Source organism: Lissotriton vulgaris, chromosome 2_1, assembly GCF_964263255.1.
Source record: "Lissotriton vulgaris chromosome 2_1, aLisVul1.2, whole genome shotgun sequence".
Classification (NCBI taxonomy): domain Eukaryota; kingdom Metazoa; phylum Chordata; class Amphibia; order Caudata; family Salamandridae; genus Lissotriton; species Lissotriton vulgaris.
This window is the reverse complement of record NC_141687.1, coordinates 635,045,491-635,070,813: the sequence shown is the minus strand read 5'-3', so window position 1 is coordinate 635,070,813 and position 25,323 is coordinate 635,045,491.

Genomic DNA, 25,323 nt, shown 5'->3' with positions numbered 1-25,323 from the left:
AACTATGGGTCCCACGACTTGCCTCGAGTTTTTTGGGGATCGAGTTGGACTCTAGGGAGAGGTGTTTCCGTTTACCAGCTAGCAAAGTGTTGAAGTTCAGGGCAGCCCTCCAAGTATGTTTAACTGCATCTAAGGTTACACTGCATCAGTTGCAACAATTGGTGGGGAAGTTGAACTTTGCCTTGAGAGTGATCCCAATGGCCCGCCCCTTTTCCCGCTCAATCGCCCAAGCAATGGTTAGCCTAAAGGAGGGTCATCATCGCACGAGGTTATCGGCCGAGGTCCGCCAGGACATGCGTATTTGGTTAGCATTTTTGGCGGACTTCAATGGTCGAGTCGTCTGGAACAAGCCAGCCGTATCCTCCGAAGAGCTTGGGCTATGGACAGATTCAGCGGGAAGCATAGGCTTTGGCGCCATCTTCGGCACAAAATGGTCTGCACAAAGGTGGCCCCTATGGTGGCACGAGAAGGGGCTGACGAGTAATATTGCTTTCCTTGAACTGTTTCCTATTCTGGTGGCCCTGAGAACCTGGCCTGAAGGGTTCAGAGATCATTCTGTCGTGTTCTGGTCTGACAATATGACCGTTGTAGAATGCATCAATAGTCAGGCAGCCCGTTGTAAACTGATTTTGAGGCTGCTCAAAGAAATTGTCCTACTGTGTATGCAACTGAACGTGATATTCAGAGCAAAACATGTCCCGGGGGTGATGAATCAGGCGGCTGATGCACTGTCTCGTTTTCACATGCAGGCTTTCTCGGGTTTCCTTCCTTCAGCGGACCCAGAGCCGGCACCCTTCCCCGAAGCTCTCTGGTCTCTCGGTGCCCCGAACTTCGTCACCTCGTGGGAGAGAGTCTAGCACCCAGGACAAGGAAGGCATATGAAGGGGCGTTTCAGGCCTATTTAGCCTTTTTGGGGACTGAGAGAGGGGGACTTTGGGGTCAGGAAGAGTGGGTTGTACATTTTCTGATGTCCTTACGTAGGGCTGGGAAATCGGTGGCTACGGCCCAAAGGCATCGTGCCGCCATTTCCTTTGTTGCCAGGGCCCATAATATCCAGGACCCGACAGCGTCTTTTGCAGTACAAAAGGCGCTGCGTGGGTGGCAACGCCTTGAGGGTCGCAGAGTAGATGTGAGACGACCAATAGGTCTGGATAGGTTGTCCCAGTTGCTGGCCACACTCCCTACCACATGCTCGTCTCCTTTCGAGACGTGTTTGTTCCGGACTGCATTTACGCTGGCATTTCACGGGGCTATGAGGATAAGTGAGCTGGTTGCAAGAAACAAACAGGATGTGGTGCCGGGAACACGTTCAGATCAGGGGCGATGCGATGATTGTCTCCTTTCTCAGGTCCAAGACCGACCAAGATGGGAGGGGGGACTGCACGATCATTCGCAGGACCCCCGGGTCCTCCATGTGTCCGGTACAGTGTTTAGAAGATTACCTAGCACGAAGGGTGGCATCATGGGGGGGGACTTTGTTGAGGCATGCAGACGCCACCCCGCTGACAAGGTTTCAATTTCAGCGGGTGCTTGCAATGGCCATTGCCGCAGCGGGCTTGGACCCGGGCGAATTCGGGACCCATTCCTTTCGAATAGGGGCTGCCACTGAAGCTACAGCCAGGGGTCTTAATGTAGAGCAAGTGAAACGAGTGGGGCGTTGGTCCTCCAATTGTTATAAGAGATATGTGCGATTGCACATGTTGTGAAGCTGTAATCATATACTCACGCTTCTTGTCTTTTGTTTATTTTCAGTTGCGCAAGCCTACGCGGCAGGGCGGACTATGCAGTCGACCCAACACCAGGCCAGCGGTCAGACATCACCGGCTGTGAGAAAGGAGGTGTGGGTCGTGGGCCACTCATACGTGAGACGGGCCGCAGACGTATTCAAAGCAGGTGACATGATTCACGTACCTGGGGAATACGGGTACAGAGTGTCCTTCTACGGAAGAGGCGGTCTCTGTATTGACCAGTTTCAAGCATTCTTTGAGGGTCTGTTAGGGCGGATGAGGTCACCGCCGTCCATAGTCATAGTGCATTTGGGGGGCAATGATTTGGTCACCACCGGTAGACGACTTCTCCTGGAGGCCATGCTTTCCACGGTAAGTTGGTTAGCGAGGAGAGTTCCGGGGTGCATAATTGCGTGGTCTCATATGATCCCACGAAAAGTGTGGCGGGGGGCTATCTCGATCCCTGCTTTGAATCATTCTGTTAAAAATTGAATAACAAAGTGAGTAGGTTGTTCCGTTCCAAGACATTGCATTCGATCTCGCATAGTTGTATTAATGATGACAGTATGTATTTGGGGGATGGTGTGCATTTGTCAAGGGTGGGGAATGAGCTACTCATAGGAGACTTCTTAGCTTGGTTAAAAATGTTAAAACATGACCTTTAGGTAGGAGTCTTGTGGGGGGTCCGGATAGCCGGTCAACTATCCGGACCTGTGGCGGTAAGGTCATGATCGGTGAGCACTAATTAGAAGATCCCTATGAGTGGGCGTCACCCAACACGGATGGGAGCGCTCGGGAGAGGTGGCCATTGGCCCCTCAGTGGGGAGGCGGTCCCGTCTAAGGGTGGGTCGCCGGAAGTAAAGGAAAGGCGGTCAAGGCCCCTTCCTTTGTAGGAGGGGTTACAGCCCCCTCCTGGGGAATTTCCCGGGGCCAGTGTCATCTGCGACGGCAGATGCGGTAAGTTGTGTGGGGTGGGGGGAGGTCCACGATACCTTCTAGATACCTCACACGAGTCTTCGAACGACCTTTAAATGGCGTCGAGTCTTAAGTGCCCCCGTCAAGTCAAGGGAAATTGTTAGTAGTTGCACTTGAGGTAAGCCTCTGTGCTGTCGCCCCTCCCAAGTGGGAGGGGTAAGTCTGGTTAGGGATCTTGACACCGGTTATGACCTTGCCGTTGGCCCTTAAACGTTAGGATGTACAATTTCAGTATGTCTAGAGAATGTTTTGTAGGATGCTAGTTCGGCTAGGAGAACCTCTGTATTAGAGAATATGTTAAGGTTAGCCAAACATCGCAATGTGTTAATGAAATTGTACATAACATGAAACGTTTAATGTTTTTAATTTGTTTTAATAAATATGGCCGGGAGGGTCACTCCCTCCCACTTCCAAAAACTTTAAGAACTGTTTCCGGTTTCCCTCCTTTTGGGGATTGTGTTGAGAGGGGGTGGCGGGTATCTCAGCCATATGGAAAGGGGCGACCACTCGGTCCCCCCGAACGTATGGCGGAGTGCCTCGATCCCCCCGGGAAGCCATTTTTGGGCGGGAGGCGCGTCTCGGCTGGTATGCCCGAAGCGGCGTAGCCGGGGCGCGTCTTTTCCCGCCCTAGAGTGGGCTGGCCTAGACACCGACGTAGCCAGCCCCGCCCTAAGGGCAGGCAGGGGCGGGTTTACGCCCGCCCTGAAGACGGATAAAAAGAGACGCAAGACCAGAAGACGTCCTCTTGTTCTTGTGCTCCGAAGTTGCACCTCCTCGCTACACGTGAGCTCGGGACAGAACGAAGAGCCAATTTTGACCCACCCACCAGCCCCTGAGGACAGCCAGTTGTTTTGTAATAAAGTGAATTTATAAATATGTTTCCCGTTTCGTTTACAGGCTGTGAAGGTATCAGTTTGATGTTGAGCCTAATAAAGAATGGTGAATGTCGTGTAGGTTTTTACGATTAAAATGATTTGATATAGTGTTGTATCTTTAAGCATGCTCTTTCGGTCGTAGCGACCAATGTTTACATAGGTTTGTGTAAGAATTGTCGTATTTATTTTTTGGTAGGCGGTAAGGTCATGATCGGTGAGCACTAATTAGAAGATCCCTATGAGTGGGCGTCACCCAACACGGATGGGAGCGCTCGGGAGAGGTGGCCATTGGCCCCTCAGTGGGGAGGCGGTCCCGTCTAAGGGTGGGTCGCCGGAAGTAAAGGAAAGGCGGTCAAGGCCCCTTCCTTTGTAGGAGGGGTTACAGCCCCCTCCTGGGGAATTTCCCGGGGCCAGTGTCATCTGCGACGGCAGATGCGGTAAGTTGTGTGGGGTGGGGGGAGGTCCACGATACCTTCTAGATACCTCACACGAGTCTTCGAACGACCTTTAAATGGCGTCGAGTCTTAAGTGCCCCCGTCAAGTCAAGGGAAATTGTTAGTAGTTGCACTTGAGGTAAGCCTCTGTGCTGTCGCCCCTCCCAAGTGGGAGGGGTAAGTCTGGTTAGGGATCTTGACACCGGTTATGACCTTGCCGTTGGCCCTTAAACGTTAGGATGTACAATTTCAGTATGTCTAGAGAATGTTTTGTAGGATGCTAGTTCGGCTAGGAGAACCTCTGTATTAGAGAATATGTTAAGGTTAGCCAAACATCGCAATGTGTTAATGAAATTGTACATAACATGAAACGTTTAATGTTTTTAATTTGTTTTAATAAATACGGCCGGGAGGGTCACTCCCTCCCACTTCCAAAAACTTTAAGAACTGTTTCCGGTTTCCCTCCTTTTGGGGATTGTGTTGAGAGGGGGTGGCGGGTATCTCAGCCATATGTATTATAGATTTCAATGGAGAACATTGAAATAGTCTGATGACTCACAATTTCCCATTGTTCACATTTTACAGACATGACGCCAGCTGAGTCACACGCCTTCCAGGTGAGGAAGGAGCAGTACCAGCATATCAAGAAAGTTGCCAATTGGTACCGCAACATGGCTCAGAGGTACCAGGAGGACTGTGCGGCTGGCAAGTGGAAATCTGTGGCTGATTTGGCAACATGTGGAAAAGGCAGTGGCACACAGGCCACCGCATGCCCTTCTGGCGTCAGTGGTGGGTCCCAACATGGACAGTCAGTGTCCCATTCCCCTACAACAACCCCCATCCAAGGGGCAATCCCACCTGGCCCTGTGGATCAGGTGATTCCATTTACTGTCCGGCACAGTAGGCTCATAATGGACAACAACGTGCTGCTGGCCTAGATGAGGTGGGATTACCCAAATGTCTGGACATGTTGTGCCCCATTGCCCTCTTCTCCCTTCTTCCAATGTTTGAATTTGTATTTTAGGTAGTGTAAGGTAAGATTTTTTTTGTGTTAAGTGGTGTAGTTGTAGTGTAGGTATAGTTAATGTTAGATTTTAAGGTAGTTTTAGTGTTTTATATTGTATAGTATTTGGGGACAAGTTTCGTTTTCCTTTGGGTAGGGGTTGATGTCTTTTTTGAATAAAAAAATAAAAAATATATATATATCTTTGTGTAGGTTAAATGTGTAGTTAGTTTATGTATAGCGTAGAGGTCTTTGTCCTATCTCGTGATGTGCCTTAAGGGTGGGAGGGGGGTTGATATCTTAGATATGTTTTACGCATTTAGGATTAGTTAGGGTAGATAGTTTAGCTACTTTTTATCCTAATTCTAGTAAGTTTATTTGAGATTAGTAGTAGTAATGATTATAGTTAGTGTAGGATATTTGAAATTTAAAATGTTATAATAAATGGTTAATAGTTTGGATTTCGGCTTGCACTTATGTCAGGGGTGATGTGGGGAGTGTGTATTTTTACCTTGTATGCATCTCATATCATCAATGGAATCTCAGTTGAATGTGTAAGTGTGGTCATGAAATGTAACATAGCAGGATGGATTGTGTCAGGATACCTTAGATGTGAGCACATTAAACTTGCGTGGTTAACAGCATGGCAAGTAGGATTTACATCTAAGTCTAGGGGAAGTCATTTGGGAAGTTACATATCTTAAATGTGACTCACAGAGTAGGGTAGCACATCGTTGTGCATTTACAACATGAGGTAGGGACATGGCATTGAGGGATATTGTAGTGGCTAGTGTTAACCATCATGGAGATGCATGTATGTGTCGGGTACCGCAGATTGAATCAAAGCCCTGCATCTCAATTGCTCCTTGTGCAGAGTCCATCTACATTGCACAGACCTTGGCACACGTTCTGTGTCACGCACGTGTATCAGATTATTTTGAATGATATGTTCCTGTGCATGGAGGCAGAACCTCTGTGCCATGCAAGTAGTAGTCTTTCTGTGAGCCCATTGGGAAATGCATATGGCAGAACATTGGTCCTGATTCACAAATAAGTCGTTTGAGAGTAAGTCATGAGTTTCAGTTTTCCGGTATCACAACAGGCATTTAGTAGTAGTAAAGTTAGATGTAGTGACTTGACTTCTCCTATATGCCTTTTGTGAATCACTGAAGTTGGGAAGTCTTGAATTTTTCACCTTTCTCGTTTTTGGGCATGACCACAGTTCTGCTGGGCACAAAAGGTGAAATGTTGCATTGCTCCCTCTTGTGCCAGTGTCATGGCATATTCTCACAGCTGTTACCTTTTGGCTCATAGTGATAACACCCTTGAAATGGTGCAAAACAACAATTGATGGACAGAATGCAGAACAATGTCATACCCCAGTACAGAGATCTGGGCCTAAATCCATCGGTTTTTTTCACTCCACACCACCCTAGTTCAGACATAGCCATATGCAAATCAGCCTTGACCCTGTAGCTCATGGGAACAGTCCAGCCCGAACTGCCAAGCCATGTCTTTCCAGGACCAGAATCAAGCATCCTAGGACCGGTTTCTGGCTATCAGCCGTCTTCAGCCAGGATAGCTTGACTCCAGTGGTGTGGAGAGCATGGGACTCACGTCTGAGCATACCCATCCCACTCGGGGTGACAAATGCAAAAACAACAATTGATGGACAAAATGCAGCACAATGTCATCTATTCACCCCAGTACAGAGATCTGGGCCTAAATCCATCGTTTTTTTGCACTCCACACCCCCCCAGTTCAGACATGGCCATATGCAAATCAGCCTTGACCCTGTGGCTCATGGGAACAGTCCAGCCCGAACTGCCAAGGCTTGTCTTTCTTGGACCGGAATCAAGCATCCTAGGACCGGTTTATGGCTATCAGCCGTCTTCAGCCAGGATAGCTTGACTCCAGTGGTGTGGAGAGTATGAGACTCACGTATGAGCATACCCATCCCACTCGGGGTGACAAATGCAAAAACAACAATTGATGGACAGAATGCAGAACAATGTCATACATTCACCCCAGTACAGAGATCTGGGCCTAAATCCATCGTTTTTTTGCACTCCACAACACCCCAGTTCAGACATGGCCATATGCAAATCAGCCTTGACCCTGTGCCTCATGGGAACAGTCCAGCCCGAACTGCCCTTGCACTTGCTGCTACACAGAGTTAGCTATGCAGTAAGTGCAAGGAAATGTTTTGAATTCATTTATTTACTTACATGACTCCAGCACGTTGTATCTCCAACTCCTCTCCCCCTCCTGCCCCCCCAACCAGCACGACTGCCATGCACCATCGCTCCACAAGGTTCACGCTGCGAGCCGTCAATGTGTATACAGGACTGCATCTCACGAACATGCAGGGGAACACATTTACTGTAGATTTGGCAGGATGTCTACATGCCCCCTTAACTCAACATCCCACATTTTCAAATTGTCTGCACAGGGTCCCCATCTCTATGATATTTGACATGTGGATGCACTGTGTGTGTGAACTGATCATGTGCATGAGTGCAATTGGGCCCATCTCTCTCCTTACCCCAGTCCCTGGTTGGTACTCACCCTGTTGCTGTTGTGTCTGGTTGTGTTGAGCAATATCCTGTCCCGGAACTCCGACCACCATCTCCTCACTGATGACTTGGGACACCTGTTCCTCCAACGAATCCAGCTCCTCCTGTGGCGCTGGACTCCCACCTCCAGTTTGCATTGCTGCTTTCTGGTTGGTTGCAAGTTTCTGCTTGGTCTTGCGCTTGGCATCATACCAGCGCTACTTGCAGTCATTCACTGTCCTCCTCACCTCCTCGACAGCATTTACCTTGGCCACGATGGACTGCCATATTGCGCCTATGGTTGCCATGTCACATTGGAGCTGACAAAAAGTTGTTGTTGGTGTTCTGTCACCTCTGCAATCAGGACCTGGTTTTCCTGCTGACTGAACGCGTCTTCCTCTTCTCCTTCGCCTTCCTCTGGGTCTCTGCCTGGTCCTCTGGGTGTTTGTGGGGTTGTTGTTGGCCTCTGTGCTGGGTCCAGGCTCCTTCATGGGTCTTCTCATATGTTTTCTTATTTTTTTTATTAGTTTTTTTGTATTTTCGCTGTATAGCAGGCGTTTCATAGTGGTTTTATGCGCTGAATGTGAAAAAAGGTGCACTAATGCTGATTAGCGTGCCGTTCCTGGTTGCTAATTAGCCCATCGCCACTATTTTAACGTTAACGTAATGACTTTTATCGCCTTGACGCTAATCTTAATACTGGACATTTGACCCTGTAGTGGAAATTATCGCCTGTTAGGGGTGCGTTGTGAATACGCCGCTAACACGGCGATAACCAGTGTTACGCAGCGATAAAAAAAGTCACACTAACAGAGGTTAGCGATAATTATCGCTAAATAATGTGAATATCCTCCACAGTATACACAGAATGTCCCTTTTATAACCCTAAGATAGATGACTCTGGTATTCTCCTGAGATTCCTAACAGTTTGATGTAATTTCTGACCCTGTGTATTATTGAAGGTGACTTTAGGTGACTTTAGTCTGATAGGAATGAAGTGTCCGACCACTCTACTGGGGTAATAGAAATATGACGTCTCAGGCAATTACTACGCAGTATGGTGCAGGATATTGTACTAATAGATATTTGGAAATCAAAAAAAGAGAATGCAGAAGAGGTGTACTTTTCACAGTAATAAATATGGGTGTTTCTTGTTACTGTGTTCCTTACAAACTAATGTTGGGGAAATCGACTTGCCCATCCATCTCTCAGACCACGTAGGTGTAAAAATGACAACGTGACAACAGGCTATTATGATTCGAGAATGAAGGGCCTCAGGAAACTGGTGCTGGATCCCATTGCAGTGAATAGGGTCAGATCAAATCAACTGAATCTTTTCAGTACAATGTGAACTAAGCCCATCTTCAAATCATATGGGACACCTATGCAACAATTTTAAGGGGGTACTCATTCAGCAATCCGAAAAATTTGCAAAAAAATATAGGGTGAAAAAGCACCAAATAGAAAAAAAGATTCAGGAATTACAAAGATGACTTAAAATGAGTATGGTAAGATCAGTAGAATATTTACAAGTACATTACAAATCTGAAGATAAATCTTGGATTTCGGTTAGATCATCCGAATCGAAAGAGATGGAAGAGTCCTAAACTACAGCTTTTGAGTATGGAGAAATGTGAGGAGGTAACCCTTTTGCAGGCTCTCTCCCCTCTTTATGAAGCCTTGTTGCTGGATTTTGTGCTGGTGTTATGAATTTGTGATGCATTAGGGCCTGCTGACCAGACCTCGGTGCATGTGCTTCAATTCATAAAATTAATGTATAATAAGCTTATCGCTAATTGGCATACATTAACTTAATTATAAGTCCTAGGATATGGTACTAGGGCTACTTAGGGCCTGTAAGTTAAGTGCTGCACTGGTTTATCCACCATGAGTGTGACAAAGTAACACATGATACCCATGCTGCCAATACAGCGTGGTACAGTGTTTTTTAAACAGCTAACTCGACTTTGCCATTTTTACTTAAGGCAAAGCCACAACCTTTCTTTTTAATAGGTGTAAGTCACCCCTAAGGCAGGCCTAAAGAGCCCTTATGCAGGGTGATGCATAATAAAAAGGAGGACATTTGTGAAACATGTTTTGTCAGTTGAAAGCCTTTATTGTTGTTTTTTGTGTCGAAAGGCTACTAGCCCCTATTGGCAAGTACAACATTACATGCTGACAAATCAGTAATGCTAACTTCTGAATGGGACTACCAAATATGATACTTCAAGGTATCAAACAAATTGTTACATTAAACCTACCTTGATGCCCAAATGGCAACTGTAGATTGTTAAACACACAAGATGATGGATGGAATGTTGCACATTGGGAAAACATTCACCCCCAGTCACAGATCTAGGTTTAATCCATTGTTATTTTGCTCACCAAGCCACCCCAGTTCAGACATGGTCATATGCAAATCAGTCTTGACCCTGTGCATCAGGGGAACAGTCCAGACCGAACTGCCAAGCCATGTCTTCCCTGGACCGGAATCAAGCATCCTAGGACCGGTTTCTGGCTATCAGCCTTCATCAGTCAGGATAGCTTGACTCCAGTGGCATAGTGAGCACGGGACCCATGTCTGGGCATACCCTTCCGACATGGGGTAAACAGCAAAACACACAAGATGATGGACGGAATGTTTCACAATGGCAAAACATTCACCCCCAGTCACAGATCTGGGTTTAATCCATCGTTATTTTGCTCACCAAGCCACCCCAGTTCAGACATGGGCACATGCAAATCGGTCTTGACCCCGTGTCTCATGGAAACAGTCCAGATTGAACTGCCGAGCCATGTCTTCCCTGGACTGGAATCAAGCATCCTAGGACTGGTTTCTGGCTATCAGCCTTCATCAGCCAGGATAGCTTGACTCCAGTGGTGTAGTGAGAACGGGACCCACGTCTGGGCATAGCATTCCCACATAGGGTGAACAGCAAAACACACAAGATGATGGACGGAATGTTGCACAATGCAAAACATTCACTCCTAGTGACAAATCTGGGTTTAATCCATCATTACTTTGCTCACCAAGCCACCCCAGTTCAGACATGGCCATATGCAAATCAGTCTTGACCCTGTGCCTCATGGGAACAGTCCAGACCGAACTGCCAAGCCATGTCTTCCCTGGACCGGAATCAAGCATCCTAGGACCGGTTTCTGGCTGTCAGCCTTCATCAGCCAGGATAGCTTGACTCCAGTGGCGTAGTGAACACGGGACCCACGTCTGGGCATACCCTTCCCATATAGGGTGAACAGCAAAACACACAAGATGATGGACGGAATGTTGCACAATGGCAAAAAATTCACTCCCAGTCACAGATGTGGGTTTAATCCATCGTTATTTTGCTCACCAAGCCACCCCAGTTCAGACATGGCCATATGCAAATCAGTCTTGACCCTGTGCCTCATGGGAACAGTCCAGACCGAACTGCCAAGCCATGTCTTCGCTGCACCGGAATCAAGCATCCTAGGACTGGTTTCTGGCTATCAGCCTTCATCAGCCAGGATAGCTTGACTTCAGTGGCTTAGTGAGCACGGGACCCACGTCTGGGCATACCCTTCCCACATAGGGTGAACAGCAAAACACACAAGATGATGGACGGTATGTTGCACAATAGCAAAATATTCACCCCAGTCACAAATCTGGGTTTAATCCATCATTATTTTGCTCACCAAGCCACCCCAGTTCAGACATGGCCATATGCAAATCAGTCTTGACCCTGTGCCTCATGGGAACAGTCCAGACCGACCTACCAAGCCTTTTCTTCCCTGGACCGGAATCAAACATCCTAGGACCGGTTTCTGGCTATCAGCCTTCATCAGCCAGGATAGCTTGACTCCAGTGGCGTAGTAAGCAAGGGACCCACGTCTGGACATACCCTTCCTACATAAAGTGAACACAAAACACACAAGATGATGGGCGGAATGTTGCACAATGGCAAAACATTCAACCCCAGTCACAGATCTGGGTTTAATCCATCGTTATTTTGCTCACCAAGCCACCCCAGTTCAGACATGGGCACATGCAAATCAATCCTGACCCTGTGCCTCAGGGGAACAGTCCAGACTGAACTGCCGAGCCATGTCTTCCCTGGACCGGAATCAAGCATACTAGGACTGATTTCTGGCTATCAGCCTTCATCAGCCAGGATAGCTTGACTACAGTGGCGTAGTGAGCACGGGACCCACATCTAGGCATACCCTTCCCACATAGGGTGAACAGCAAAACACACAAGATGATGGACGGTATGTTGCACAACGGCAAAACATTAACCCCCAGTCACCGATCTGGGTTTAATCCATCGTTATTTTGCTCACCAAGCCACCCCAGTTCAGACATGGGCACATGCAAATCAATCCTGACCCTGTGCCTCAGGGGAACAGTCCAGACCGAACTGCCAAGCCTTGTGTTCCCTGGACCGGAATCAAGCATCCTAGGACCGGTTTCTGGCGATCAGCCTTCATCAGCCAGGATAGCTTGACTCCAGTGGCGTAGTGAGCACGGGACCCACGTCTGGGCATACCCTTCCTACAGAGGGTGAACAGCAAAACACACAAAGATGATGGACGGAATGTTGCACAATGGCAAAACATTCACCCCCAGTCACAGATCTGGGTTTAATCCATCGGTATTTTGCTCACCAAGCCACCCCAGTTCAGACATGGCCATATGCAAATCAGTCTTGACCCTGTGCCTCATGGGAACAGTCCAGACCGAACTGCCAAGCCATGTCTTCCCTGGACCGGAATCAAGCATCCTAGGACCGGTTTCTGGCTGTCAGCCTTCATCAGCCAGGATAGCTTGACTCCAGTGGCGTAGTGAACACGGGGCCCACGTCTGGGCATACCCTTCCCATATAGGGTGAACGGCAAAACACACAAGATGATGGACGGAATGTTGCACAATGGCAAAAAATTCACTCCCAGTCACAGATGTGGGTTTAATCCATCGTTATTTTGCTCACCAAGCCACCCCAGTTCAGACATGGCCATATGCAAATCAGTCTTGACCCTGTGCCTCATGGGAACAGTCCAGACCGAACTGCCAAGCCATGTCTTCGCTGCACCGGAATCAAGCATCCTAGGACTGGTTTCTGGCTATCAGCCTTCATCAGCCAGGATAGCTTGACTTCAGTGGCTTAGTGAGCACGGGACCCACGTCTGGGCATACCCTTCCCACATAGGGGGAACAGCAAAACACACAAGATGATGGACAGAATGTTGCACAATGGCAAAACATTCCCTTAGTCACAGATCTGGGTTTAATCCATCGGTATTTTGCTCACCAAGCCACCCCAGTTCAGACATGGCCATATGCAAATCAGTCTTGACCCTGTGCCTCATGGGAACAGCCCAGACCGAACTGCCAAGCCATGTCTTCCCTGGACCGGAATCAAGCATCCTAGGACTGGTTTCTGGCTATCAGCCTTCATCAGCCAGGATAGCTTGACTACAGTGGCGTAATGAGCACGGGACCCACGTCTGGGTATACCCTTCCCACATAGGGTGAACAGCAAAACACCCAAGATGATGGACGGAATGTTGCCCAATGACAAAACATTCACCCCCAGTCACAGATCTGGGTTTAATCCATCGTTATTTTGCTCACCAAGCCACCCCAGTTCAGACATGGGCACATGCAAATCAGTCCTGACCCTGTGCCTCAGGGGAACAGTCCAGACTGAACTGCCGAGCCATGTCTTCCCTGGACCGGAATCAAGCATACTAGGACTGGTTTCTGGCTATCAGCCTTCATCAGCCAGGATAGCTTGACTACAGTGGCGAGGTGAGCACGGGACCCACGTCTAGGCATACCCTTCCCACATAGGGTGAACAGCAAAACACACAAGATAATGGAAGGTATGTTGCACAGCGGCAAAACATTAACCCCCAGTCACAGATCTGGGTTTAATCCATCATTATTTTGCTCACCAAGCCACCCCAGTTCAGACATGGCCATATGCAAATCAGTCTTGACCCTGTGCCTCATGGGAAAATTCCAGACCGAACTGCCAAGCCTTGTCTTCCCTGGACCGGAATCAAGCATCCTAGGACCGGTTTCTGGCGATCAGCCTTCATCAGCCAGGATAGCTTGACTCCAGTGGCGTAGTGAGCACGGGACCCACGTCTGGGCATACCCTTCCTACAGAGGGTGAACAGCAAAACACACAAAGATGATGGACGGAATGTTGCACAATGGCAAAACATTCACCCCCAGTCACAGATCTGGGTTTAATCCATCGTTATTTTGCTCACCAAGCCACCCCAGTTCAGACATGGTCATATGCAAATCAGTCTTGACCCTGTGCATCAGGGGAACAGTCCAGACCGAACTGCCAAGCAATGTCTTCCCTGGACCGGAATCAAGCATCCTAGGACCGGTTTCTGGCTATCAGCCTTCATCAGTCAGGATAGCTTGACTCCAGTGGCATAGTGAGCACGGGACCCAAGTCTGGGCATACCCTTCCGACATGGGGTAAACAGCAAAACACACAAGATGATGGACGGAATGTTTCACAATGGCAAAACATTCACCCCCAGTCACAGATCTGGGTTTAATCCATCGTTATTTTGCTCACCAAGCCACCCCAGTTCAGACATGGGCACATGCAAATCGGTCTTGACCCCGTGTCTCATGGAAACAGTCCAGATTGAACTGCCGAGCCATGTCTTCCCTGGACTGGAATCAAGCATCCTAGGACTGGTTTCTGGCTATCAGCCTTCATCAGCCAGGATAGCTTGACTCCAGTGGTGTAGTGAGAACGGGACCCACGTCTGGGCATAGCATTCCCACATAGGGTGAACAGCAAAACACACAAGATGATGGACGGAATGTTGCACAATGCAAAACATTCACTCCTAGTGACAAATCTGGGTTTAATCCATCATTACTTTGCTCACCAAGCCACCCTAGTTCAGACATGGCCATATGCAAATCAGTCTTGACCCTGTGCCTCATGGGAACAGTCCAGACCGAACTGCCAAGCCATGTCTTCCCTGGACAGGAATCAAGCATCCTAGGACCGGTTTCTGGCTGTCAGCCTTCATCAGCCAGGATAGCTTGACTCCAGTGGCGTAGTGAACACGGGACCCACGTCTGGGCATACCCTTCCCATATAGGGTGAACAGCAAAACACACAAGATGATGGACGGAATGTTGCACAATGGCAAAAAATTCACTCCCAGTCACAGATGTGGGTTTAATCCATCGTTATTTTGCTCACCAAGCCACCCCAGTTCAGACATGGCCATATGCAAATCAGTCTTGACCCTGTGCCTCATGGGAACAGTCCAGACCGAACTGCCAAGCCATGTCTTCGCTGCACCGGAATCAAGCATCCTAGGACTGGTTTCTGGCTATCAGCCTTCATCAGCCAGGATAGCTTGACTTCAGTGGCTTAGTGAGCACGGGACCCACGTCTGGGCATACCCTTCCCACATAGGGTGAACAGCAAAACACACAAGATGATGGACGGTATGTTGCACAATAGCAAAATATTCACCCCAGTCACAAATCTGGGTTTAATCCATCATTATTTTGCTCACCAAGCCACCCCAGTTCAGACATGGCCATATGCAAATCAGTCTTGACCCTGTGCCTCATGGGAACAGTCCAGACCGACCTACCAAACCTTTTCTTCCCTGGACCGGAATCAAACAACCTAGGACCGGTTTCTGGCTATCAGCCTTCATCAGCCAGGATAGCTTGACTCCAGTGGCGTAGTAAGCAAGGGACCCACGTCTGGACATACCCTTCCTACATAAAGTGAACAGCAAAACACACAAGATGATGGGCGGAATGTTGCACAATGGCAAAACATTCAACCCCAGTCACAGATCTGGGTTTAATCCACCGTTATTTTGCTCACCAAGCCACCCCAGTTCAGACATGGGCACATGCAAATCAGTCCTGACCCTGTGCCTCAGGGGAACAGTCCAGACTGAACTGCCGAGCCATGTCTTCCCTGGACCGGATCAAGCATACTAGGACTGGTTTCTGGCTATCAGCCTTCATCAGCCAGGATAGCTTGACTACAGTGGCGTAGTGAGCACGGGACCCACGTCTAGGCATACCCTTCCCACATAGGGTGAACAGCAAAACACACAAGATAATGGACGGTATGTTGCACAACGGCAAAACATTAACCCCCAGTCACAGATCTGGGTTTAATCCATCATTATTTTGCTCACCAAGCCACCCCAGTTCAGACATGGCCATATGCAAATCAGTCTTGACCCTGTGCCTCATGGGAAAATTCCAGACCGAACTGCCAAGCCTTGTCTTCCCTGGACCGGAATCAAGCATCCTAGGACCGGTTTCTGGCGATCAGCCTTCATCAGCCAGGATAGCTTGACTCCAGTGGCGTAGTGAGCACGGGACCCACGTCTGGGCATACCCTTCCTACAGAGGGTGAACAGCAAAACACACAAAGATGATGGACGGAATGTTGCACAATGGCAAAACATTCACCCCCAGTCACAGATCTGGGTTTAATCCATCGTTATTTTGCTCACCAAGCCACCCCAGTTCAGACATGGTCATATGCAAATCAGTCTTGACCCTGTGCATCAGGGGAACAGTCCAGACCGAACTGCCAAGCAATGTCTTCCCTGGACCGGAATCAAGCATCCTAGGACCGGTTTCTGGCTATCAGCCTTCATCAGTCAGGATAGCTTGACTCCAGTGGCATAGTGAGCACGGGACCCATGTCTGGGCATACCCTTCCGACATGGGGTAAACAGCAAAACACACAAGATGATGGACGGAATGTTTCACAATGGCAAAACATTCACCCCCAGTCACAGATCTGGGTTTAATCCATCGTTATTTTGCTCACCAAGCCACCCCAGTTCAGACATGGGCACATGCAAATCGGTCTTGACCCCGTGTCTCATGGAAACAGTCCAGATTGAACTGCCGAGCCATGTCTTCCCTGGACTGGAATCAAGCATCCTAGGACTGGTTTCTGGCTATCAGCCTTCATCAGCCAGGATAGCTTGACTCCAGTGGTGTAGTGAGAACGGGACCCTCGTCTGGGCATAGCATTCCCACATAGGGTGAACAGCAAAACACACAAGATGATGGACGGAATGTTGCACAATGCAAAACATTCACTCCTAGTGACAAATCTGGGTTTAATCCATCATTACTTTGCTCACCAAGCCACCCTAGTTCAGACATGGCCATATGCAAATCAGTCTTGACCCTGTGCCTCATGGGAACAGTCCAGACCGAACTGCCAAACCATGTCTTCCCTGGACAGGAATCAAGCATCCTAGGACTGGTTTCTGGCTATCAGCCTTCATCAGCCAGGATAGCTTGACTCCAGTGGTGTAGTGAGAACGGGACCCACGTCTGGGCATAGCATTCCCACATAGGGTGAACAGCAAAACACACAAGATGATGGACGGTATGTTGCACAACGGCAAAACATTAACCCCCAGTCACAGATCTGGGTTTAATCCATCATTATTTTGCTCACCAAGCCACCCCAGTTCAGACATGGCCATATGCAAATCAGTCTTGACCCTGTGCCTCATGGGAACAGTCCAGACCGACCTACCAAACCTTTTCTTCCCTGGACCGGAATCAAACATCCTAGGACCGGTTTCTGGCTATCAGCCTTCATCAGCCAGGATAGCTTGACTCCAGTGGCGTAGTAAGCAAGGGACCCACGTCTGGACATACCCTTCCTACATAAAGTGAACAGCAAAACACACAAGATGATGGGCGGAATGTTGCACAATGGCAAAACATTCAACCCCAGTCACAGATCTGGGTTTAATCCATCGTTATTTTGCTCACCAAGCCACCCCAGTTCAGACATGGGCACATGCAAATCAGTCCTGACCCTGTGCCTCAGGGGAACAGTCCAGACTGAACTGCCGAGCCATGTCTTCCCTGGACCGGAATCAAGCATACTAGGACTGGTTTCTGGCTATCAGCCTTCATCAGCCAGGATAGCTTGACTACAGTGGCGTAGTGAGCACGGGACCCACGTCTAGGCATACCCTTCCCACATAGGGTGAACAGCAAAACACACAAGATGATGGACGGTATGTTGCACAACGGCAAAACATTAACCCCCAGTCACAGATCTGGGTTTAATCCATCATTATTTTGCTCACCAAGCCACCCCAGTTCAGACATGGCCATATGCAAATCAGTCTTGACCCTGTGCCTCATGGGAAAATTCCAGACCGAACTGCCAAGCCTTGTCTTCCCTGGACCGGAATCAAGCATCCTAGGACCGGTTTCTGGCGATCAGCCTTCATCAGCCAGGATAGCTTGACTCCAGTGGCGTAGTGAGCACGGGACCCACGTCTGGGCATACCCTTCCTACAGAGGGTGAACAGCAAAACACACAAAGATGATGGACGGAATGTTGCACAATGGCAAAACATTCACCCCCAGTCACAGATCTGGGTTTAATCCATCGTTATTTTGCTCACCAAGCACCCCAGTTCAGACATGGTCATATGCAAATCAGTCTTGACCCTGTGCATCAGGGGAACAGTCCAGACCGAACTGCCAAGCCATGTCTTCCCTGGACCGGAATCAAGCATCCTAGGACCGGTTTCTGGCTATCAGCCTTCATCAGTCAGGATAGCTTGACTCCAGTGGCATAGTGAGCACGGGACCCATGTCTGGGCATACCCTTCCGACATGGGGTAAACAGCAAAACACACAAGATGATGGACGGAATGTTTCACAATGGCAAAACATTCACCCCAGTCACAGATCTGGGTTTAATCCATCGTTATTTTGCTCACCAAGCCACCCCAGTTCAGACATGGGCACATGCAAATCGGTCTTGACCCCGTGTCTCATGGAAACAGTCCAGATTGAACTGCCGAGCCATGTCTTCCCTGGACTGGAATCAAGCATCCTAGGACTGGTTTCTGGCTATCAGCCTTCATCAGCCAGGATAGCTTGACTCCAGTGGTGTAGTGAGAACGGGACCCACGTCTGGGCATAGCATTCCCACATAGGGTGAACAGCAAAACACACAAGATGATGGACGGAATGTTGCACAATGCAAAACATTCACTCCTAGTGACAAATCTGGGTTTAATCCATCATTACTTTGCTCACCAAGCCACCCTAGTTCAGACATGGCCATATGCAAATCAGTCTTGACCCTGTGCCTCATGGGAACAGTCCAGACCGAACTGCCAAGCCATGTCTTCCCTGGACCGGAAACAAGCATCCTAGGACCGGTTTCTGGCTGTCAGCCTTCATCAGCCAGGATAGCTTGACTCCAGTGGCGTAGTGAACACGGGACCCACGCTTGGGCATACCCTTCCCATATAGGGTGAACAGCAAAACACACAAGATGATGGACGGAATGTTGCACAATGGCAAAAAATTCACTCCCAGTCACAGATGTGGGTTTAATCCATCGTTATTTTGCTCACCAAGCCACCCCAGTTCAGACATGGCCATATGCAAATCAGTCTTGACCCTGTGCCTCATGGGAACAGTCCAGACCGAACTGCCAAGCCATGTCTTCGCTGCACCGGAATCAAGCATCCTAGGACTGGTTTCTGGCTATCAGCCTTCATCAGCCAGGATAGCTTGACTTCAGTGGCTTAGTGAGCACGCGACCCACGTCTGGGCATACCCTTCCCACATAGGGTGAACAGCAAAACACACAAGATGATGGACGGTATGTTGCACAACAGCAAAATATTCACCCCAGTCACAAATCTGTGTTTAATCCATCATTATTTTGCTCACCAAGCCACCCCAGTTCAGACATGGCCATATGCAAATCAGTCTTGACCCTGTGCCTCATGGGAACAGTCCAGACCGACCTACCAAGCCTTTTCTTCCCTGGACCGGAATCAAACAACCTAGGACCGGTTTCTGGCTATCTGCCTTCATCAGCCAGGATAGCTTGACTCCAGTGGCGTAGTAAGCAAGGGACCCACGTCTGGACATACCCTTCCTACATAAAGTGAACACAAAACACACAAGATGATGGGCGGAATGTTGCACAATGGCAAAACATTCAACCCCAGTCAAAGATCTGGGTTTAATCCATCGTTATTTTGCTCACCAAGCCACCCCAGTTCAGACATGGGCACATGCAAATCAATCCTGACCCTGTGCCTCAGGGGAACAGTCCAGACTGAACTGCCGAGCCATGTCTTCCCTGGACCGGAATCAAGCATACTAGGACTGGTTTCTGGCTATCAGCCTTCATCAGCCAGGATAGCTTGACTACAGTGGCGTAGTGAGCACGGGACCCACGTCTAGGCATACCCTTCCCACATAGGGTGAACAGCAAAACACACAAGATGATGGACGGTATGTTGCACAACGGCAAAACATTAACCCCCAGTCACAGATCTGGGTTTAATCCATCATTATTTTGCTCACCAAGCCACCCCAGTTCAGGCACGGCCATATGCAAATCAGTCTTGACCCTGTGCCTCATGGGAAAATTCCAGACCGAACTGCCAAGCCTTGTCTTCCCTGGACCGGAATCAAGCATCCTAGGACCGGTTTCTGGCGATCAGCCTTCATCAGCCAGGATAGCTTGACTCCAGTGGCGTAGTGAGCACGGGACCCACGTCTGGGCATACCCTTCCTACAGAGGGTGAACAGCAAAACACACAAAGATGATGGACGGAATGTTGCACAATGGCAAAACATTCACCCCCAGTCACAGATCTGGGTTTAATCCATCGTTATTTTGCTCACCAAGCCACCCCAGTTCAGACATGGGCACATGCAAATCAGTCTTGACCCTGTGCATCATGGGAACAGTCCAGACCGAACTGCCAAGCCATGTCTTCGCTGCACCGGAATCAAGCATCCTAGGACTGGTTTCTGGCTATCAGCCTTCATCAGCCAGGATAGCTTGACTTCAGTGGCTTAGTGAGCACGGGACCCACGTCTGGGCATACCCTTCCCACATAGGGTGAACAGCAAAACACACAAGATGATGGACGGTATGTTGCACAATAGCAAAATATTCACCCCAGTCACAAATCTGTGTTTAATCCATCATTATTTTGCTCACCAAGCCACCCCAGTTCAGACATGGACATATGCAAATCCGTCTTGACCCTGTGCCTCATGGGAACAGTCCAGACCGACCTACCAAGCCTTTTCTTCCCTGGACCGGAATCAAACATCCTAGGACCGGTTTCTGGCTATCAGCCTTCATCAGCCAGGATAGCTTGACTCCAGTGGTGTAGTAAGCAAGGGACCCACGTCTGGACATACCCTTCCTACATAAAGTGAACACAAAACACACAAGATGATGGGCGGAATGTTGCACAATGGCAAAACATTCAACCCCAGTCACAGATCTGGGTTTAATCCATCGTTATTTTGCTCACCAAGCCACCCCAGTTCAGACATGGGCACATGCAAATCAATCCTGACCCTGTGCCTCAGGGGAACAGTCCAGACTGAACTGCCGAGCCATGTCTTCCCTGGACCGGAATCAAGCATACTAGGACTGGTTTCTGGCTATCAGCCTTCATCAGCCAGGATAGCTTGACTACAGTGGCGTAGTGAGCACGGGACCCACGTCTAGGCATACCCTTCCCACATAGGGTGAACAGCAAAACACACAAGATGATGGACGGTATGTTGCACAACGGCAAAACATTAACCCCCAGTCACAGATCTGGGTTTAATCCATCATTATTTTGCTCACCAAGCCACCCCAGTTCAGACACGGCCATATGCAAATCAGTCTTGACCCTGTGCCTCATGGGAAAATTCCAGACCGAACTGCCAAGCCTTGTCTTCCCTGGAACGGAATCAAGCATCCTAGGACCGGTTTCTGGCGATCAGCCTTCATCAGCCTGGATAGCTTGACTCCAGTGGCGTAGTGAGCACGGGACCCACGTCTGGGCATACCCTTCCTACAGAGGGTGAACAGCAAAACACACAAAGATGATGGACGGAATGTTGCACAATGGCAAAACATTCACCCCCAGTCACAGATCTGGGTTTAATCCATCGTTATTTTGCTCACCAAGCCACCCCAGTTCAGACATGGGCACATGCAAATCAGTCTTGACCCTGTGCATCATGGGAACAGTCCAGAGTGAACTGCCAAGCCATGTCTTCCCTGGACCGGAATCGAGCATCCTAGGACCGGTTTCTGGCTATCAGCCTTCATCAGCCAGGATAGCTTGACTCCAGTGGCGTAGTGAGCATGGGACCCACGTCTGGGCATACCCCTCCCACAGAGGGTGAACAGCAAAACACACAAAGATGATGGACGGAATGTTGCACAATGGCATAACATTCACCCCAGTCACAGATCTGGGTTTAATCCATCGTTATTTTGCTCACCAAGCCACCCCAGTTCAGACATGGGCACATGCAAATCAGTCTTGACCCTGTGCATCATGGGAAAAGTCCAGACTGAACTGCCAAACCATGTCTTCCCTGGACCGGAATCAAGCATCCTAGGACCGGTTTCTGGCTATCAGCCTTCATCAGCCAGGATAGCTTGACTCCAGTGGCGTAGTGAGCACGGGAACCACGTCTGGGCATACCCTTCCCACATAGGGGGAACAGCAAAACACACAAGATGATGGACAGAATGTTGCACAATGGCAAAACATTCCCTTAGTCACAGATCTTGGTTTAATCCATCTGTATTTTGCTCACCAAGCCACCCCAGTTCAGACATGGCCATATGCAAATCAGTCTTGACCCTGTGCCTCATGGGAACAGCCCAGACCGAACTGCCAAGCCATGTCTTCCCTGAACCGGAATCAAGCATCCTAGGACTGGTTTCTGGCTATCAGCCTTCATCAGCCAGGATAGCTTGACTATGGTGGCGTAATGAGCACGGGACCCACGTCTGGGTATACCCTTCCCACATAGGGTGAACAGCAAAACACCCAAGATGATGGACGGAATGTTGCCCAATGACAAAACATTCACCCCCAGTCACAGATCTGGGTTTAATCCATGGTTATTTTGCTCACCAAGCCACCCCAGTTCAGACATGGCCATATGCAAATTAGTCTTGACCCTGTGCCTCCTGGGAACAGTCCAGACCGAACTGCCAAGCCATGTCTTCCCTGCACCGGAATAAAGCATCCTAGGACCGGTTTCTGGCTATCAGCCTTCATCAGCCAGGATAGCTTGACTCCAGTGGCATAGTGAACACAGGACCCACGTCTGGGCACACCCTTCCCACATAGGGTGAACAGCAAAACACACAAGATGATGGACGGTATGTTGCACAATGGCAAAACATTCACCCCCAGTCACAGATCTGGGTTTAATCCATCGTTATTTTGCACACCAAGCCACCCCAGTTCAGACATGGGCACATGCAAATCAGTCTTGACCCTGTGCATCATGGGAACAGTCCAGAGTGAACTGCCAAGCCATGTCTTCCCTGGACCGGAATCAAGCATCCTAGGACCGGTTTCTGGCTATCAGCCTTCATCAGCCAGGATAGCTTGACTTCAGTGGCTTAGTGAGCACGGGACCCACGTCTGGGCATACCCTTCCAACATAGGGTGAACAGCAAAACACACAAGATGATGGACGGTATGTTGCACAATAGCAAAATATTCACCCCAGTCACAAATCTGGGTTTAATCCATCATTATTTTGCTCACCAAGCCACCCCAGTTCAGACATGGCCATATGCAAATCAGTCTTGACCCTGTGCCTCATGGGAACAGTCCAGACCGACCTACCAAGCCTTTTCTTCCCTGGACCGGAATCAAACATCCTAGGACCGGTTTCTGGCTATCAGCCTTCATCAGCCAGGATAGCTTGACTCCAGTGGCGTAGTAAGCAAGGGACCCACGTCTGGACATACCCTTCCTACATAAAGTGAACAGCAAAACACACAAGATGATGGGCGGAATGTTGCACAATGGCAAAACATTCAACCCCCGTCACAGATCTGGGTTTAATCCATCGTTATTTTGCTCACCTAGCCACCGCAGTTCAGACATGGGCACATGCAAATCAGTCCTGACCCTGTGCCTCAGGGGAACAGTCCAGACTGAACTGCCGAGCCATGTCTTCCCTGGACCGGAATCAAGCATACTAGGACTGGTTTCTGGCTATCAGCCTTCATCAGCCAGGATAGCTTGACTACAGTGGCGTAGTGAGCACAGGACCCACGTCTAGGCATACCCTTCCCACATAGGGTGAACAGCAAAACACACAAGATGATGGACGGTATGTTGCACAACGGCAAAACATTAACCCCCAGTCACAGATCTGGGTTTAATCCATCATTATTTTGCTCACCAAGCCACCCCAGTTCAGACATGGCCATATGCAAATCAGTCTTGACCCTGTGCCTCATGGGAAAATTCCAGACCGAACTGCCAAGCCTTGTCTTCCCTGGACCGGAATCAAGCATCCTAGGACCGGTTTCTGGCGATCAGCCTTCATCAGCCAGGATAGCTTGACTCCAGTGGCGTAGTGAGCACGGGACCCACGTCTGGGTATACCCTTCCTACAGAGGGTGAACAGCAAAACACACAAAGATGATGGACGGAATGATGCACAATGGCAAAACATTCACCCCCAGTCACAGATCTGGGTTTAATCCATCGTTATTTTGCTCACCAAGCCACCCCAGTTCAGACATGGGCACATGCAAATCAGTCTTGACCCTGTGCATCATGGGAACAGTCCAGAGTGAACTGCCAAGCCATGTCTTCCCTGGACCGGAATCGAGCATCCTAGGACCGGTTTCCGGCTATCAGCCTTCATCAGCCAGGATAGCTTGACTCCAGTGGCGTAGTGAGCATGGGACCCACGTCTGGGCATACCCTTCCCACAGAGAGTGAACAGCAAAACACACAAAGATGATGGGCGGAATGTTGCACAATGGCATAACATTCTCCCCAGTCACAGATCTGGGTTTAATCCATCGTTATTTTGCTCACCAAGCCACCCCAGTTCAGACATGGGCACATGCAAATCAGTCTTGACCCTGTGCCTCATGGGAACAGCCCAGACCGAACTGCCAAGCCATGTATTCCCTGGACCGGAATCAAGCATTCTAGGACTGGTTTCTGGCTATCAGCCTTCATCAGCCAGGATAGCTTGACTACGGTGGCGTAATGAGCACGGGACCCACGTCTGGGTATACCCTTCCCACATAGGGTGAACAGCAAAACACCCAAGATGATGGACAGAATGTTGCCCAATGACAAAACATTCACCCCCAGTCACAGATCTGGGTTTAATCTATGGTTATTTTGCTCACCAAGCCACCCCAGTTCAGACATGGCCATATGCAAATTAGTCTTGACCCTGTGCCTCCTGGGAACAGTCCAGACCGAACTGCCAAGCCATGTCTTCCCTGCACCGGAATAAAGCATCCTAGGACCGGTTTCTGGCTATCAGCCTTCATCAGCCAGGATAGCTTGACTCCAGTGGCATAGTGAACACAGGACCCACGTCTGGGCACACCCTTCCCACATAGGGTGAACAGCAAAACACACAAGATGATGGACGGTATGTTGCACAATGGCAAAACATTCACCCCCAGTCACAGATCTGGGTTTAATCCATCGTTATTTTGCTCACCAAGCCACCCCAGTTCAGACATGGGCACATGTAAATCAGTCTTGACCCTGTGCATCATGGGAACAGTCCAGAGTGAACTGCCAAGCCATGTCTTTCCTGGACCGGAATCAAGCATCCTAGGACCGGTTTCTGGCTATCAGCCTTCATCAGCCAGGATAGCTTGTCTCCAGTGGCGTAGTGAGCACGGGACCCACGTCTGG